This window comes from Dromaius novaehollandiae, chromosome 22 (genome assembly GCF_036370855.1).
Source record: "Dromaius novaehollandiae isolate bDroNov1 chromosome 22, bDroNov1.hap1, whole genome shotgun sequence".
In the NCBI taxonomy this organism is placed as follows: Eukaryota; Metazoa; Chordata; class Aves; order Casuariiformes; family Dromaiidae; genus Dromaius; species Dromaius novaehollandiae.
The window spans coordinates 4911872-4927039 of NC_088119.1; the positions used below are offsets into that span (position 1 = coordinate 4911872).

The following is a 15168-nucleotide window of genomic DNA, read 5'->3' on the forward strand; positions in this document are numbered from 1 at the left end:
CTCCTCACACACACACACACACACACACACACACACACACACACACTCTCTCTCTGTGGTCAACATGCATGTAAGTGGGGGAAAATGCAAGTTAATTATCACTGGGGTTGGCAAATACACCAGGAAACCTTGGCCCCTGTCCATTGCTCCTCCCCACCACAGGAGATTCCCACTCCTCACGGATCATGGCTCCACTTCCTGCTGAAACAGCAAGCCACCGTCCCTTAGCTCCCTCAGAAACACCCAGTCTGGGAAGGGCCATCCTGTCAGTGATCTGGGCAAATGTGCCATGCAGACAGTGAACAAGGAGTTTGGAATGGGACTGCAAGACTTGGATGAGACCCAGAATGATTCCTTCCAGCCCTGGTGCTCTGCCGAGAGGTCAGATCAGAAGAGCCCATATGCTCCCTGCATAGCCCATGGCAAGTGCAGTCCCATCCTGGAGTGTAGAGGGAAAACCCTTCCATGGCTGAGACTCCTTCACCAGCTTCTCCTTCCTGCGAGGCCACGGACACCAGCCCCTTTCAGAAAGAGGAGCTTGGCCTGCAGATCCCTGGGTGCACAGGGGAAATAGTGCTGCTAGCGGAGAGCTGAGGGCCACTTCACTGGAGCTCCGCCTTGCCCAGACGCACCCCTGCCCTCCTCCCCACCTCCAGTTTTTGCACAGTCAAAGGAGCTTCCTGCACCAGGGTGTCTTGCACAGCACAGAGGTACAAGGCAGCGTCAGAGACCTTGACTTCCTCCAGCTGCAGGAGACTGTATTTCCCAGTGGTATTCAGCAATGTGGTGAATCGGCCACTCTTCTTAGGAGCAGATGCTGCCTGATATGAGACCAGCTGCGGGGCTTGGCCTCTCCTCTGCTGGTACCAGAGCACAGCCGGTGTCACAATACTGCTGGACGTCTGGTAGGTGCAGGTGGTCTGGAAAGTGCCTCTCTCCTCCACTCTGACTAGACCATCTTTCTGAGTCACGGTGACCTGGCCCATGGCATCTGGAAGAAAGCAGGAGTCAGTGACTATGCGGGGAAAGGCTTCAAGATGCAACACCACCAGGGAAGAGGGCTCCCTCTCCCTTGCTCTGCAGCAAGGTAGGGAGTGGTTTGGGGCAGGAGTTTGGTGTTCTTAGCTCAGTGCAGATCCCGAGGCATGATAATCCCATCACCTCCTGCCAGGATGCTGCTGGAAGAGCGCTTTGCTGTGGCCCTGCTCCCAGCTCCCCACTCTCCCTCCTGCTGCCCAGGGGACAGGTTGTCTTGCCTGGCCCCCGTGTGCTGGCACCAGAACACCTGCAGTGGGGTGAGGGCTCTGGTGAGGGGCTGCAAAAACTTTCATCCCACTCTCCATCACCTGTCATCTCGCACACCTCCCCGGTCATGGGCAATGAGGGAAAAGGAAGCCCTGGCTGTGCTGACCTGCAGGAAGAAAAGGGTGGCCTGGGCATGCTGCATTACATGTGCCAGCCAGGAGAGAAACTGGGACACCCTCGTAACATCAGTGGGATGAGAGCTTTCCAGTGCCTTCATCAGCTTTGAAAAGTCCTGTATATCTGGGTTCCAAGGCAGTAATTTGGGACTGCAAGCAGCAGAGAGCTTCTGCAGTGACATGTCATTGAAACACTGAGCTAGATGCATCAGAAGAGAGAGACAGAGAGAGGTGGATGGCTGGGGAAAGGAAAGCTGGAGAAGGGGGTCTTGAATGGTGAGGGAACGAGGTCTTTCTTTGCTGTCTCTTCCTTTCTTTTCCAGCACTGACAGCATCTTTAGAGCACAGGTGCAAAACACCTGTGTCACCTGGTATTTCCCAACACTTGTCCACTGTTCAAGAGCAGATCCCTGCAGAGACATGCTCAGGGTGGGAGGGTTTCCTGAGGAAAAAGAGGGACTATGTCAAGAGTAGAAGCCAGTGCTTACCCAGTGATTTCCCCAGGAGGGCAGCGAGGACAAGGTAGCTGAGGTACATGCTGAGACCGAGCCTCCCGTCTCTGTGTGAGAGAGTCAGAATACCACCTTCCTGCCCCAAAACAGCTGAGCTGACGGAAATGACGCTGAGAGGGGAGCACAGGAGGACAGAGGGAAGAGAAAATGTTTGTTCTTATCATGCCTGACACATGCCATCTGCAGGTCTCCCTCTTCTGGCAGTGACACATGTTGCTCCTCAGGCAACAGCCCGCTGAATGTCTTTACAATGAGGGGGGCCTGCGGGCTCTGGGTTCCCCATGGTAGGAAGTGGCTGTTCCTGGCCTGATGTCCCAGTGGAGTCCTCACCTCCCCAGCTACAAATGCATGCTCTTCTGCACACCACTGCTTGGTGCTATGGGAATTTCAGGGTTTTTCCCCACTGGGGGTCCTCACCTTGCCCTGAGATGGTGCTATTTCTGCTGGGAGCAGTAGTCACCGTTATTTCTACCACTCTACCCTTGCCTTCCCCTGCTGCCTGGGAACAACACCTCTCCCAGAAATCCCCAGAGGTAGGTGAGACCCTTCACTTCTGGGAGGTGACTGGCAGCCCACCTCTCTCCTGCCTTTCTCCAAGCTCCAGCTCCAGCCTTGTAGAGATCTGTTCATCCCGGAACTTTGAAGCTTCTCTTTTCCCACACACACCTTAGCTGGGCATTTCCTCCCCAGGCTCACAGCACAGCTGGGCAGGCAACCTTGCCAGGGCACTCCAGTCCTAGCCCAGTCGCCTGGCACCCAAAAGTGGCAGTCAGGTACGCCACACCAGACGAGTGTAGCCTGTGCAATGCAGTGCTCTGAACAGCAGGCCATTAACATTGCCGGCATCATACACAGCAGCCACAGAGGGGCCAAGCTTGGTAACCTAGGATTTGTAGCAGCACCTGCGGAGCTTATGGGTCACTGATGGAAATGCTCGATCCACATGGGTTTTGCAAAAGCAGGGTGCACATGTCCTGCGGCACCCCTGTAGCTAATGAGAGCATGGGCAGCTGATTTAGGCTGAGCAATGCCACTGTTGCTTCTTGAGAGGGTTTCTAAGAAGCCTCCCTAGCTGGCCCCTTGTTTCCTGATGGTGGGTTGGCAGAGGGAGGGGGGAGAGTTCAGCTGAGAGTTGGAGCGCCCTGCAGGGGCTTAGCGGATCATGGATGCGGGCATCTGAAATGGGAGCTTTGTAGGCCAGGTGGGAGCCCTCCTGCTGGCAGGTTCTCAGGGCACAAGGCTTGTCCTTCTGGGGCCTGCACAGCACTGGGCACATCCCCCCACCACCACTCCTGTGGTTCTGGAGACCACTCCAGTGCCCAAAGCACAGGAGGAGACAGACTCCCCAGCAATGCAGCTCAGCCGGCTCTCATCAGCCGTGTGAACCAGCACACGCTGGGCTTAGCTCAGGGCATTTGAAATCTCCCTTCAGTGCCACCTGCTCCTTCGTGTTTCTTTGTCCTTTGCAGAGGGCTGAGTTACCTTAAGGTGAGTCTGGAGGCAGCTTCATCAGCACTCTGCTTCTGGAGTCCTGGCTGCAGCATTTGCAGCCTGCAGGCATCCTGGCTTGTCCCCAGCACACACCCCTCGGCTGCCTCGGCTGCCATGGTGAGAACTGAAACACCACCCCCTGCACAGGAGCTGCTGTGGCTGGTCCCAGGCGCCCAAGTGTCTCTTGGGGAGATCACTAAGGAGAGGCAGGAGTCTGGAAGGCTGTAGGATTTTTCTTTTTTCCCCCTTTTCTCCCTTTTTTACTTTTTGCATGGGGAACCCATGAGGCTGCAGTAATGGGGAGGTTTTCTAGTTTTTCCTTTGGCCCTCAGGCACAGGCTTGGCAGGTGGATAGGCCAAATGTCTGGAAAGGAGCCGAGAGCTTGGACTTCAATGGGATTTGTTCCCTTCTGGTGGTGCTAAAACAACTGGACCACCTTCAAATCTCTCCAACGTGGTAAATCTGGCAGCGCTGGGCAGGATCTGAGTTGCTTTCTTTCAGCATCTTGCCTAAGGCTGCCCAGAGGGACTGAAGGCTGGCCCCACCAGTCCTGCCTCTCAGCAGTGCTTGTGCCTGTGTGTGTGTTGATGCTTCTGTGCCTTCCCATCTGGCAACGTCCATGCACATAGTCACACCTGCATGTCTGCATTTGCGTGTGTGTTTGTGCAGTAGTGCATGTGCGAGTGTGTGCAAATGTGGGTGTGTGTGAGTGTGTGTGGACAAGTACATTTGTGTTTGCATCTATGTGCATGGTTGTGCACAGGCATATATTTTTATGCACGTGCGTGTGTGTGTGTGTGTGCATGTTTCTGAGTGCTCATAGGTCTCTGTGCATATAGGCATATCTGGGCGGGGGGGGGGTGCAATTTCCTCAGGGCGACAATGAGTGAGATCAGCATGAGCTGAAGGGGCCAACAGGGAATTACAGTGAAACTCTATTCGGACTGTGGCATGCCACTGAAGGCAAGTTGTAGTGACTGCCCAGCTTCCCCTCGACTGCTCCACTGTCCCTGACAGATGTCATTTGGGGGGTTGGGGGGGCGGTGAACACGCAAACCTGTGCAGTCAAGTTTACTACGAGTATCTCTTCCTTGGCAGCAGTGTGACCCTTGGGAACTGGACACTCCCCTTCCTCTGGCGCAGCCCAGGGCACAGGAGGAAAGGAAGGAGAGGTAGGAAAAGGCTGACACCTCCTTCATCAGAGAAGTAAGAAGAAAGCATCAGCCCAGCTGGAGAGTGCCCAGCAAGCATGCACAGCACCAGCCCCAGCCTGGGACAGCTGAATGGCCTGAGCCAAGCAGCTCCCTGAGGTGTTTCAGATCTGCTCTTCTGAAGTCCCAGGTCCAAATGCTGCTGTTCAGCTTGCTCCCTCCTCTGAGGATCTCAGTCTCCACAGGCTCAGGGTCCTGGCAGCCAAGGCTGCCCTTGACCTTTACATCATCCCCCAGTAGTAGGAGTACCAAGATCCAGTATCGTGAGGCTTTGCCTGCTGCCTAAAGAAAGCTTCCTCTGTCTCCTCTTCTTGATCAGGAGGTCTGCAGCAGACATCGACTTCAGTATCACCTCTTCTGGCCTGCCCTCTAATCTTCATCCACCAGCTCTCTTCATTGTTGTATCCCCGCCCCAAGGCAAAGCTCCATGCATTCAAGCCACTCTTTTCCACAGATTGCAAACCCTCCTCTACCCATGCCCACCCTATCTTTCCCAAAAGTGCCTCTTTCCCTCCACTGAAGCACTGCAGCAGCAAGAGTTATCCCAGCAGGTTTCCAAACTCACAGAGAGGCCATAGCTCTGCACCTGTGCATGGACTTCTAAGGTCTCCTGCCTTTTCCCCATGCTATGTGACTCCCATACGGGCCTTTGAGGTGGCCCCCAGTTGGTGCTGCTTTTACGGGGGAAGTGGCAGAGCCTCCCCTCTCATGCTGTCTGCCACACAATTCTGCTCTGCCCCTTGCTCCCTCACTTCTCTTCAGGTTAAGGTGAACCTCCCCCACCCCATCCCGACATCAAAGTCCCCTCACTAAGTTAGCAAGCTTCTGTACGCAGGCAGCTGTCCCCCACTTTGTCAAGTGTATCCCATCCCTGAGCAGTGGTGACAGAAGCCAAAGCCCTGCCTCCAACAACAGCCGTGCAGCCTGGTGTTGATCTGTGGGAGGAATCCACTTCTACTCAAGCCTTTCCCCCTCCCAAAGGGATTGAGGAGAACACCCCCTGGGGCCCCATGGCCTTCACTTCACCCTCAGAACAATGTTGTCACTCTTGATATGCTTATGATTAGCTGTGACAGGATCACTGGTACTGACAGGGCAGGGCAGCATGAGGGAATAGTGCAAGGGCCACACAAGGCTTGGCAGTTTCTTGGCAGGCCCTCTGCAACATCCAAGCTCCTCACCCTTGGCAAGCAAATGGCCCCCCAAGACAACAGGTCAGGTCAGCCGTTCGGTGCCTCTGGACCCCACAGGAGGGAGTCTCTTCAGACTGTCACAAGCCTTTCCTCCTTCACACAGCCAAAGCTTTGGGTCAGCTCCTTCCAGTGAAGCCCTCGTTTGTCCCCATCGGAGCCCAGGCCACTACACCTCTTCTGAAGTTGCAGGCCTGCAGGTAATGCAGGAGGCTATGTCCTGTTTCCAGGAGTCACCATCTTTCAGCATTCCCCATCTTGACTGCCTCCCTCTACTGCCTCTTTGACCATGGTCTCCATCTCTCCTTGCTTTGTGTGGCTCAGGCTCTGGTCTCCGCGTGGCAAAGTCTGAGATCGAGCCGGGGAGGTGAGTGAGCAAGACAGGGCCAGGATCAGGGCTGCTGGCAGTAATCAGGCTATGGCACAGCCCCATGATTGCTGCACAAGTCCATAGTGATGAGGCAGTCCGAGGGCAAGACGGGAAGTCCTCCACATGTCAGAATCTGACTCCAGATCAGCAGGCTCCATGGCCAGTCACCAGGCATGGCTGTGAAGCAGCTGGAGCTGCAGCTCAGCTGGGGGCCCAGCACTAGAGCCTCAGCTTCAAGCTGCTGCCACAAGAAGGGTTGGTCAGCCCTGGCTGAGGCCTGTCAGCAGAGCTGCCTGGCAGTGATCTGTCTCTCCAAGGCCCTTTGAGGAAAGGTGGGCAGCCCTCAACTGTGCCATGTGTAAGCTGGACCTGAGTCCAGGCAGACCAGCCTCCATGAGGGCACATGCACTGAGGGAGCTTACACACTGCACGCGGACCTTGCTGGAAAGAGGGTCTTTTCTTGAGGCCCCTTGTGGCATAGCAGCAGTCTTTTGGGGGGTGGGGGGTGGCCTTGAATCAGACCTCCCTTCCCTCTCAGGGCAGCTGCTGGTCACTCAGACTCAGATTTCAATGAGGGACAGGAAGGGCCTGGTGGCTGAGCACCAAAGGAATCATAAGCTGTTTGTGCATCCCTGTGCATCGCAGGGGCTCTGTCCTTCCTTTCACAGCACAGTGACATGAGGACCCACGTCCCTCAGCTTCAAAAATGTGTTCAGCCCCAGGTCTGCCTGACACAGCACCAGGTTGGTGAGCTGCAAGGGTGCCCTTCCCATACACCACCAGCACTGCATTGGCAGCAGATCCACTCAGGAATGGCAAGCACGAGGCAGACAGGATTTCTCAGCCTTTCTCAGCCTGTACATAAAGCTAAGCTTATCCTTCTGAACTCTCTAGCACTGGGCAGAGGAGATGGGTCCTGGCCTGGAGAAGCAGAGGTGGGGCCTAACTGCCATGGCAAGGCCCTCCGAGTATTCTTACCTGCAGGGAAACCAAGGTTCCCAGCTGGTGTAAAAGTGTCCTTGCTGGGGTCTGAAAGAGGCAGTAGCAGATGTGTGAGCTTTGGAGGGACAGGGAAAGGAGGGCTCAGGAGACAAGGTCTGCATTCCTGTGCCTGTGCCCTGGGCAGCTCTCTGATGGGACTGTGCCATAACCATTCAGCTGCAGTCCAGCTCCTTCTGGCCCAGGGAGCCTGCTGCTCTGTGGTGTTTGTGGAGAGAGCAGTGGAAGGTGCCCCTGCCGTTCCCTCATAGAGAGGGAGCAAGTATGTGCAAGTACAGACAGACATGCACCTGCCCATGCACACCTGTGTGGAATCATGCACAAATCTGTGCACCCACATGCACTCACACAAATCCAGCATGCCCACAAGCACACACAAGAAAAGAGCATGTGCCTAAGCATGAGCACCTGTGGACTCAGCTGAGGAAATGCTGGCAACCACCCTGGATGGGCAGGGCTGGAGCACCCTGGGGAAGGACTAGGCCCCAAACATGCTAATGGTGTTGTTGGGGACTCTCTCAGAGACTCCACAGACAGGTTCTGTGACAAAACAGGCCAACAAAATCTCCTGGTCAGTGGTGGTATGCAGCATAGGGTCTAAAGCTCGCAGCACAGCCCACCCACAGAGGGAGGGGACAAGAAGTGACCAATGGAGTGAGCTGGGAAAGAGAGAGAGAAGGACGTGGCACAGCCTCCTGCATGGGAGCCCTTGGGCATCCAGCTGAGGATTGCAGGAGTTGGGCTCCTTGTGGCAAATGGGGCCACGAGCACCCCCACAGGAGTGACCCAGGTCTACATCACCTGCCTGCGCTGGACCCCTCTGGCACTTGAGCTGAGTCCCCCAACCACATTGACATGTTCCTGCCCTGGAAGTCCTTGCGCCTTTCACCCGAGATCTCAGAAGAAGCTTTCACAGGGGAATGGTCATGGCAGAAACAGAGAAATGAAGAGACAGCCCTAGTGATGTGCCTCTCAGTTCAGGAGGGCCACTCTAGCTCTGGCTGATGCTCTTGGGCATTGGCTAGACCAAAAGCCCCAGCAACCAGAGACCTTCTCACCTGCTTGTGGTCTTCCCTGAGTTTGCTCATCAGTCCTTGCCTTGCCGTTTCTCTGCCGAAAAAGTGCCCACTTGGCCCTGCAAGGTCAGCAGCCGCAAGGGCTGTTGAGAAAGGGAGCTGTGCTGGGGGAGGAGACTTGGACAGAAAACATCTGTGAGGATGGACAGGAGTGGGGATAGCGGGAATAGCCTTCGTGAGACCTGTGGGCTCACCACCCCCATGTGCCTGGGCAGCCCCAGGAAAACAACTGGTTCCCAAATCACCACATCTGCTCCGTGGGGCCTTGTCTCTTCCAAGCACAGAGCAGCTTGCCCAGTGCCCAGCTCCTCTGAGGCCGCACCAGTGACAGAATCCAGCTCTGCTCCAGAACAGCTCTGTGTGAGAACTGATCCCCCCAGCTCCACTGTGAAGGGGCAGTGACAGTGGGACATGCCTCTGCCCTTAGCAGCATCTGTGAGCTGACTCTGGTGAGTGCCTCCCAGTTCAGGAGGGCCACTCTGGCTCTGGCTGATGCTCTTGGGCATTGGCTGGACCAAAAGCCTCAGCAACCAGAGACCTTCTCACCTGCTCATGGTCTTCCCTGACTTTGTTCTAGGGACACCTGGCTTCACGATTAATGCTCTTCCACTATTCTTTTCTGTGATACTTGACAATTTCTTGTTGGCCCTTCACCCTTAGCTTAAGGTAGTAGTTAAAAGGCTGGCACCCCTCAAGCATCCATGGTCCACTGGGTGCAAAGGAGGAACTCTTGAATGCAATGTTGTGCTCAAATTAGGACTCAGGCATCCAGGGCCTAGGGCAGCAGGCAAAGGTCCCTTCATGATCCTCCTGCACGTGGTTCGGGGAATAGTCCCCATCTCTAGTCACAGCGCGTTGAGCATCATTGCTCCAGGCACTGGGTATCTTCTTGGGGTTCCCAGAAGCCGAGGCCTCACCTTTTCTCCCACCGAGAGCCTGCAGGCTCAGCATGGGGATGAGTTGCCCATGCCCAGCCAGCTGCCCACATCCCTCAGGATCTCCCTCTCTCCACTTGTCCCACAGAAGCCCCCAACCTAATCTAGAGCAAAGGGATTAACCTCTTGTTTGCTTAGTCTCTTCTTCTTTTGTTTTTTTCTTTAAAGAGTTTGTAAAAATAAAGTTTGTTTCTCATGATACACTGTCCTCTAATTTCAGAGATCACAACAAACTGTGACACCTCCACCTCCATCCCTGGACAGAGAAGCCTCAGCAGTTTCTTCACAACATCCCTGATCTGAGTCCCCAGCAAGCAGCAAAACTCTCTAGACAGGTCAGGTCAGCAGATGGGTGCCTCCATGTCACTGTTCAGTCAACTCCTGCTCACCCAAACAACCTTAGCTGCCAGCTCACCTAAGCAGCCCCAGAAGCGGATCCTCTAGCAGCTGGGCTGCTGGGGGTCCTGTGCTTCCCTGTGCAATTCAGGGGACACCTGCCTTGTGAAGGAGGAGGAAGGATGAGCACTCTCACCATTGGTTAAGTAACTGTGTTGCTCATAAGCACACTATATTAAAAAGTTCTCAAGTTAACAAATGAGCAAACTAGCAAATTAAATAACTAAAGTAATTACAATTTAGGCTAATCTAGAGCAAATGGATTAACCCCTTGTTTGCTTGTTCACATCTTCTTCCTTTTTTTTTTTTCTTTCTTGAATGACTTTGTAAAAATAAAGTTTGTTTCACATGGTACACTGTCCTTTAATTTGAGAGATCACAAGAAACTGTGAGACTTCCCTCCCCTACAGCTACCCCTGTGGTCTATTCCAGGTGAAAGTGGGCCCTGCCTGGGCTGAGGAGCAGGTGGTAGGTCAGAGCAGAAACGAGCAGGCAGGACTTGGACAAGCACGTCTGTTTTGTTAGAACTGACCATTGCCATGTGATGACTGACTCCCCTTGCCACTCTTTGCATGCCTGGTAATGCCTGGGTGCATTGGTTTCTCAGTCACCCCATTCTTAATCACCCGGTTCAAATGCCCAAGGTGCCTGCTAGCTGTAATGGGAGCCCCTGGGTGGAGGGGGGTTGGTGGGAAAGGTGCTACTCCCCCCCTCACTTGCAGGGACCATCTCAATCTCCACAGGTAATGCTGACCCAGGGGAGCATGGGTAAGTGAGGATGGTTGTCAGGGTAAGGCCGTTCTGCAGCAAGATGAGCACAGAGATGAAAAGGGAGGGGAGGAAGATGAAGGAAAGAATCTCCACAGTGTGTGGGAGGGGACAAACAGAGTCTGCATCTGGCTGAAGTAAAGGGGATTTGGAGGGCAGAACTAGGCTTAGGAGTCAGCACAAGCTGAAAGGGTGACATGGCTTATGGGCTGAGGTCGAGTGTCTGAGAAAGAGGTCGAGGAAGAGCCTGGTAGCGGCATGGCTGCAGGATTCTCCATACATCAGAAGTCTCCATGTCAGCATCCTGCTGTGGTCATTTCCTCCTTCCACTTCTCTCCTGGGGGGATGGACCTCTGCCACCCAGAACTGCCGCTTTCCCTGATGACACAGCTGCGCCTGCACCAACTTACAGGCCTCCTGAGGACATCCTGTGGGATGGGGCTGTGTGGATGAGTGGTCTAACCACACACAGACGGAGCATACCAGAGCAGAGCCTGTGACAGACCTATCAAGGCCAGAGCTCTGGGACCTGGATCTCAAGATGTCTCCAGAGGGCAAGGAGATGCTGGAATCATGGGAGGCTGTGGCTCTGAGCCCAGGGGATGCTTTAAGCCGCCAAGCAGCAAAGTGTCCTCAGGGAAGACTGGGTCCTGCCCACTGGGCATGAGGGGCACGGGGACATTGCATGCAGCTGTGGCAGCAAATGAAACAGCCCCACAAAGCCTACCTGAGGGAAGGGTTCTTCCGCATGCTGCAAACAGCCTTGCACAAGCCTGCAAGGCTAGTCCTTCATCACACCATGCAACTGAGGGGCCTTGGTCTCATTCTGGGAGCCTCAAAAGTGAATGCAGGTGTTTGTGCACCCAGTCATACCACAGCCTGCTTTTTCCCTGCCCCCGCCAATCACACTCAGGGATGTGACACAAGAGAAGCAGACCTGTGTCCCCAGGCCTGCTGCATGCTGGTCCTCCATCCAGCTGTCCTAACGCTAGCCCCAACCAGACTCCAGAGCCCCACCACCATGCTTCTGCTGGGACAACACCAGGACCCAGGAGTCCTGCAATGCACAGGTAGGATGCTTTGCTGCCTGCTGAAGGAAAGTTGTCTGTTTACCTGGCCCAGCCCTTTACTTCTGCTGGACAGCCTGGTGAGGGCACCTCTCATCTCTTTGCTCCCCAGCAAGTGTCCCAGGGCATTTAGCAGAGCTGTCACCATGCAGTAGGAGGCAGCAACCATGCTGCCAAAGGGGTGCTGGCACCCTGGTCTCAGCTAGGTGAAGACCAGCAGCATGGCATAGGTGGTCACCATAGTGAGGTGGGCAGTGCAGGTGCAGAAGGCACGGCTTCTGCTTAGGGCAGAGCACATCTTCAGCATCACTGTGATGATGCCCAGGTGGGAGGTGATGGTGAGGCTGAAGCAGGTCATCAACAAGAACCCCCCATCCAGGAAGGTCACTCTCTCGTTAAGGCTGGTGTCCCCACAGCCCAGCCTCAGCATGGTGGGGATGTCACAGCAGATGTAGCCCACGCAGTCCCTTTGGCCACAGTGGAGGTGGAAAGTGACTTGGGGTTGGAGGGGAGAGTGCAGGCAGCCACCAGCCAGGGCCCTGCTACCAGGCACACACAGGCCCTGCAGTGCGTAAGGACTCCATACCACAGTCTCAGGCAGGTGGCTAGGACACACTGAAAGGCCATCACTGTGTAGAGGAAGCACTCGGTGCAGCCCAGCAAATGGAAGAAGACGGCCTGAGACACACAGCCCTGGAAAGACATGAGACCCTGGTGCCCTGCCATGAGGCTGGCAATGGCTTTAGGCACCACCACAGAGGAGAGGGCCATGTGCAGCAAGGACAAGTGGCAGAGGAACCAGTGCATGGGCTGGTGCAGTTTTAGTTTCCGGTACACAGCCAGCAGGATGAGGGTATTCCCAGACAGCGTCAGCAGGTAGATGAGGAGGAAGAAAAGGACCAAAGGCACTCACAGCTCTGGTGGGTCTGGGAGCCCACCCAAGGATGAAGTAGGCCACCCTGGAATGCTTCCTGCACTCCATTTCTCTACTGTTCCCAGACATTGAGTTGGGAGCATGGTGGAAGCAGAAAGGTGTCTCTGACTCTGCACATCCCCTCAAGCTCTGCTTGTGCTGAGGCAACACTCACCTTTCGGCAGGGCCACAGGCAAGAGCCCTGTGCTCTAACCCGAGAGCTTTCAGCTCTCACTGACAGCAGGAGGGAATCAGGGCATCCTGTTCTGGTCCTTGCAAGGCTGACAGTGGGGCAATGATCTGAGGACTCTGGTCCAGCTCCCATCCAGCAGCTTCTCTCTTTCTGCAAACCATCTGCTCTGCCTCACACCCCTACATGTGTGCAGGCTCTCTCTGCCCCTTCTTACAACCTTGGGGCACTGCCTTTCCTTTCCTCCACCCACCCCCTCTTCCCCCCTGGTTCTGTGTGCTTCTCCTCCCAGGGGAGCCTGAGGCTGGAGACAAGTAGACCCTGCTGACAGTCATTGTGTTTGGATGCTCACAGGGATTCTTCCCTGCTGTCAGACTCTGGTGAGGCATATCCAGAATGTTTGGGGCAGAGGTAGGAAAGTGAGGATTGAATTTCTGGAGCTGGGAGGTTGCAACCAGCATGTGTAAGGCACTCTGCACCACCAGCTCTGCTCTTTGCTCCACTGAATGAAACAGCAACCTTGGGGCACTGCCTTTCCTTTCCTCCACCCACCCCCTCTTCCCCCCTGGTTCTGTGTGCTTCTCCTCCCAGGGGAGCCTGAGGGCAGAGCAGAGCAGACCCTGCTGACAGTCATTGTGTTTGGATGCTCACAGGGATTCTTCCCTGCTGTCAGACTCTGGTGAGGCATATCCAAAATGTTTGGGGCAGAGGTAGGAAAGTGAGGATTGACTTTCTGGAGCTGGGACGTTGCAACCAGCATGTGTAAGGCACTCTGCACCACCAGCTCTGCTCTTTGCTCCACTGAATGAAACAGCCTTCCCAGGGCTGGCCAGAAAGGGCTGTCTGGACAATGCAGCCATGATCTCCTTCCCCCAGACACACCCAGCATGGGCTAGTGTCTTCCCAAAGGCTGTGCCGCATTGCAGAGAGAAAAGGGAGCATCTGCAAGGCTGCAGGTGCTCTCATGGGGTGAAGCACAGAACAGTCCTCTGAGGCAGTGCTGACAGGTAGGCCAAGGCATGGCAGGAGAGGTGGGACTCCAAGGGGAAAGGAGATGCTTTTCCCTTGAAGGCTCTGCTGCCCTGTGCCCAGCTTTGTCCCAGTGAGGCAGGGCACCAAATGTCGTCATGAGAGAGCCCACAGCACCTGGTGAGGCAGAAGAGTTTTTAGTCTCTGCTTTTTAGCAATCATTTGCAGTCTCCAACTCTCAGTAACCCTGTATTTGCATAACCCTGCATCAGAGATTCCAGTCCAATCTCCTAGGAACAACCGACCTGCCCTTTAGATCAGTGTCTCTTGGTGAGCCCTCAGCAGCCAGGGAACTGCAGTGCCACCAGGCCCAGCTCCCCTCCTTGCAGCCCAGCCCAGCCTAGCTCAGCCCCAGCTCTCTACTCTGCACCGCCTGGCATCCCACTGGCCATGGCAAGAGGCAGAAAGAGGGAACCTCAAGTCTGACACAGCCCGGCAGTGTCCCCAGGCGATCCTGCTGCTCCCAGCAGGCTGGGGAGCTGTGGCTGGGGGCGGCCCGGGCTGCTGGAGCATTGCCTGGGTGTGCTGGAGGGGGATTTGTTGTGGTGCAGCACAGTGCAGGATGGTGCTGCCAGCGCCTGGGGCTGCCTGGCTGGCCACTGCATACCCTGAGCCCAGGGCTGCACTGCCCATTTTATGTGTCCAGACAGAGAGGGCAGGTGACTTCTCAAGAGGCATCCAGCAGCACTGCCTAGTGACACTGGCTCGTGCTGGTGCCAGGGGAAACGGCCATGTTCCCTAGAAAGCCCTGCTTCCCCTGCCCCTAGACAGGAAAGAGATGCAAAGCTCGCCAAGGCAGCACAAAGCTCACCCTGAGAGCCAGGCTGCATTCCAGACTCCATGCAGTCCTCCTGTGTGTGCAGCGGATGCAGCTGGCCACCCAGCACTGGCTTGGCAGGGCATCACCAGGCATCCCTGCAGAAAGCAGCTCTCTGACCCCACCCGCACGTGGCTCTGCCCTCCACAGAACAGGCAACATGCCCCCCCAGACCAGCGTGTGCAGAGGGCCCTCCTGCTCCCAGGCAGACATCTTCCCTAGAGCAACAAGTTCTTGTTAACTTCCTTGCAGAGGCCACCAAAGAGAGGACAGAAGAGTCAGCCTCTGTCAACAGCCCTTCACACAGGCAGATAAAACAGACACTCAACAGCAAAGGCTGTTTGCCATCAAAAGGCAGACATGCTTGTTTCATCAAGACACTTCTCTTCACTCCACTACAGACAATCACCACTGGCATTTAGGCTTGTGTCGCCACCTGAGCAAACATCAACAGCTAAAGCAGACATGCTACATACAAAATAGACAGCATGGAAAAACAGACACAGCAAATGGCAACTACCTTCCAGCGTGAGGTTATGGCTGTTAGGTGAGAAGGCCATTCTTGGAAAGACAATGTTCCTGATCACTCTGTGGGGCCTGGGGCATACCCAGAGGCTGCTTTGGGCATGCAGAAAGAGCCTTTGGCAGTGATGTTCTCCTGGCAGGGGATGCAGACCTGATGCCTCTCTTGGGGCTTCTCTCCACAGCCTCCTGGTATCCCAATCCGGAGGCATGTGAACAGTGCCTTGGAAGCACTGCACAGTACAGAAATGGCATACTCC

The 15168-nt window shown here is 55.2% G+C and overlaps 1 pseudogene; it reads right to left on the minus strand.

Annotated features, from left to right (window-relative positions):
- Positions 1–602: 602 nt before the first annotated feature.
- LOC135330589 (olfactory receptor 10G6-like) lies at positions 603–12454 on the minus strand (annotated as a pseudogene).
- Positions 12455–15168: the final 2714 nt, after the last annotated feature.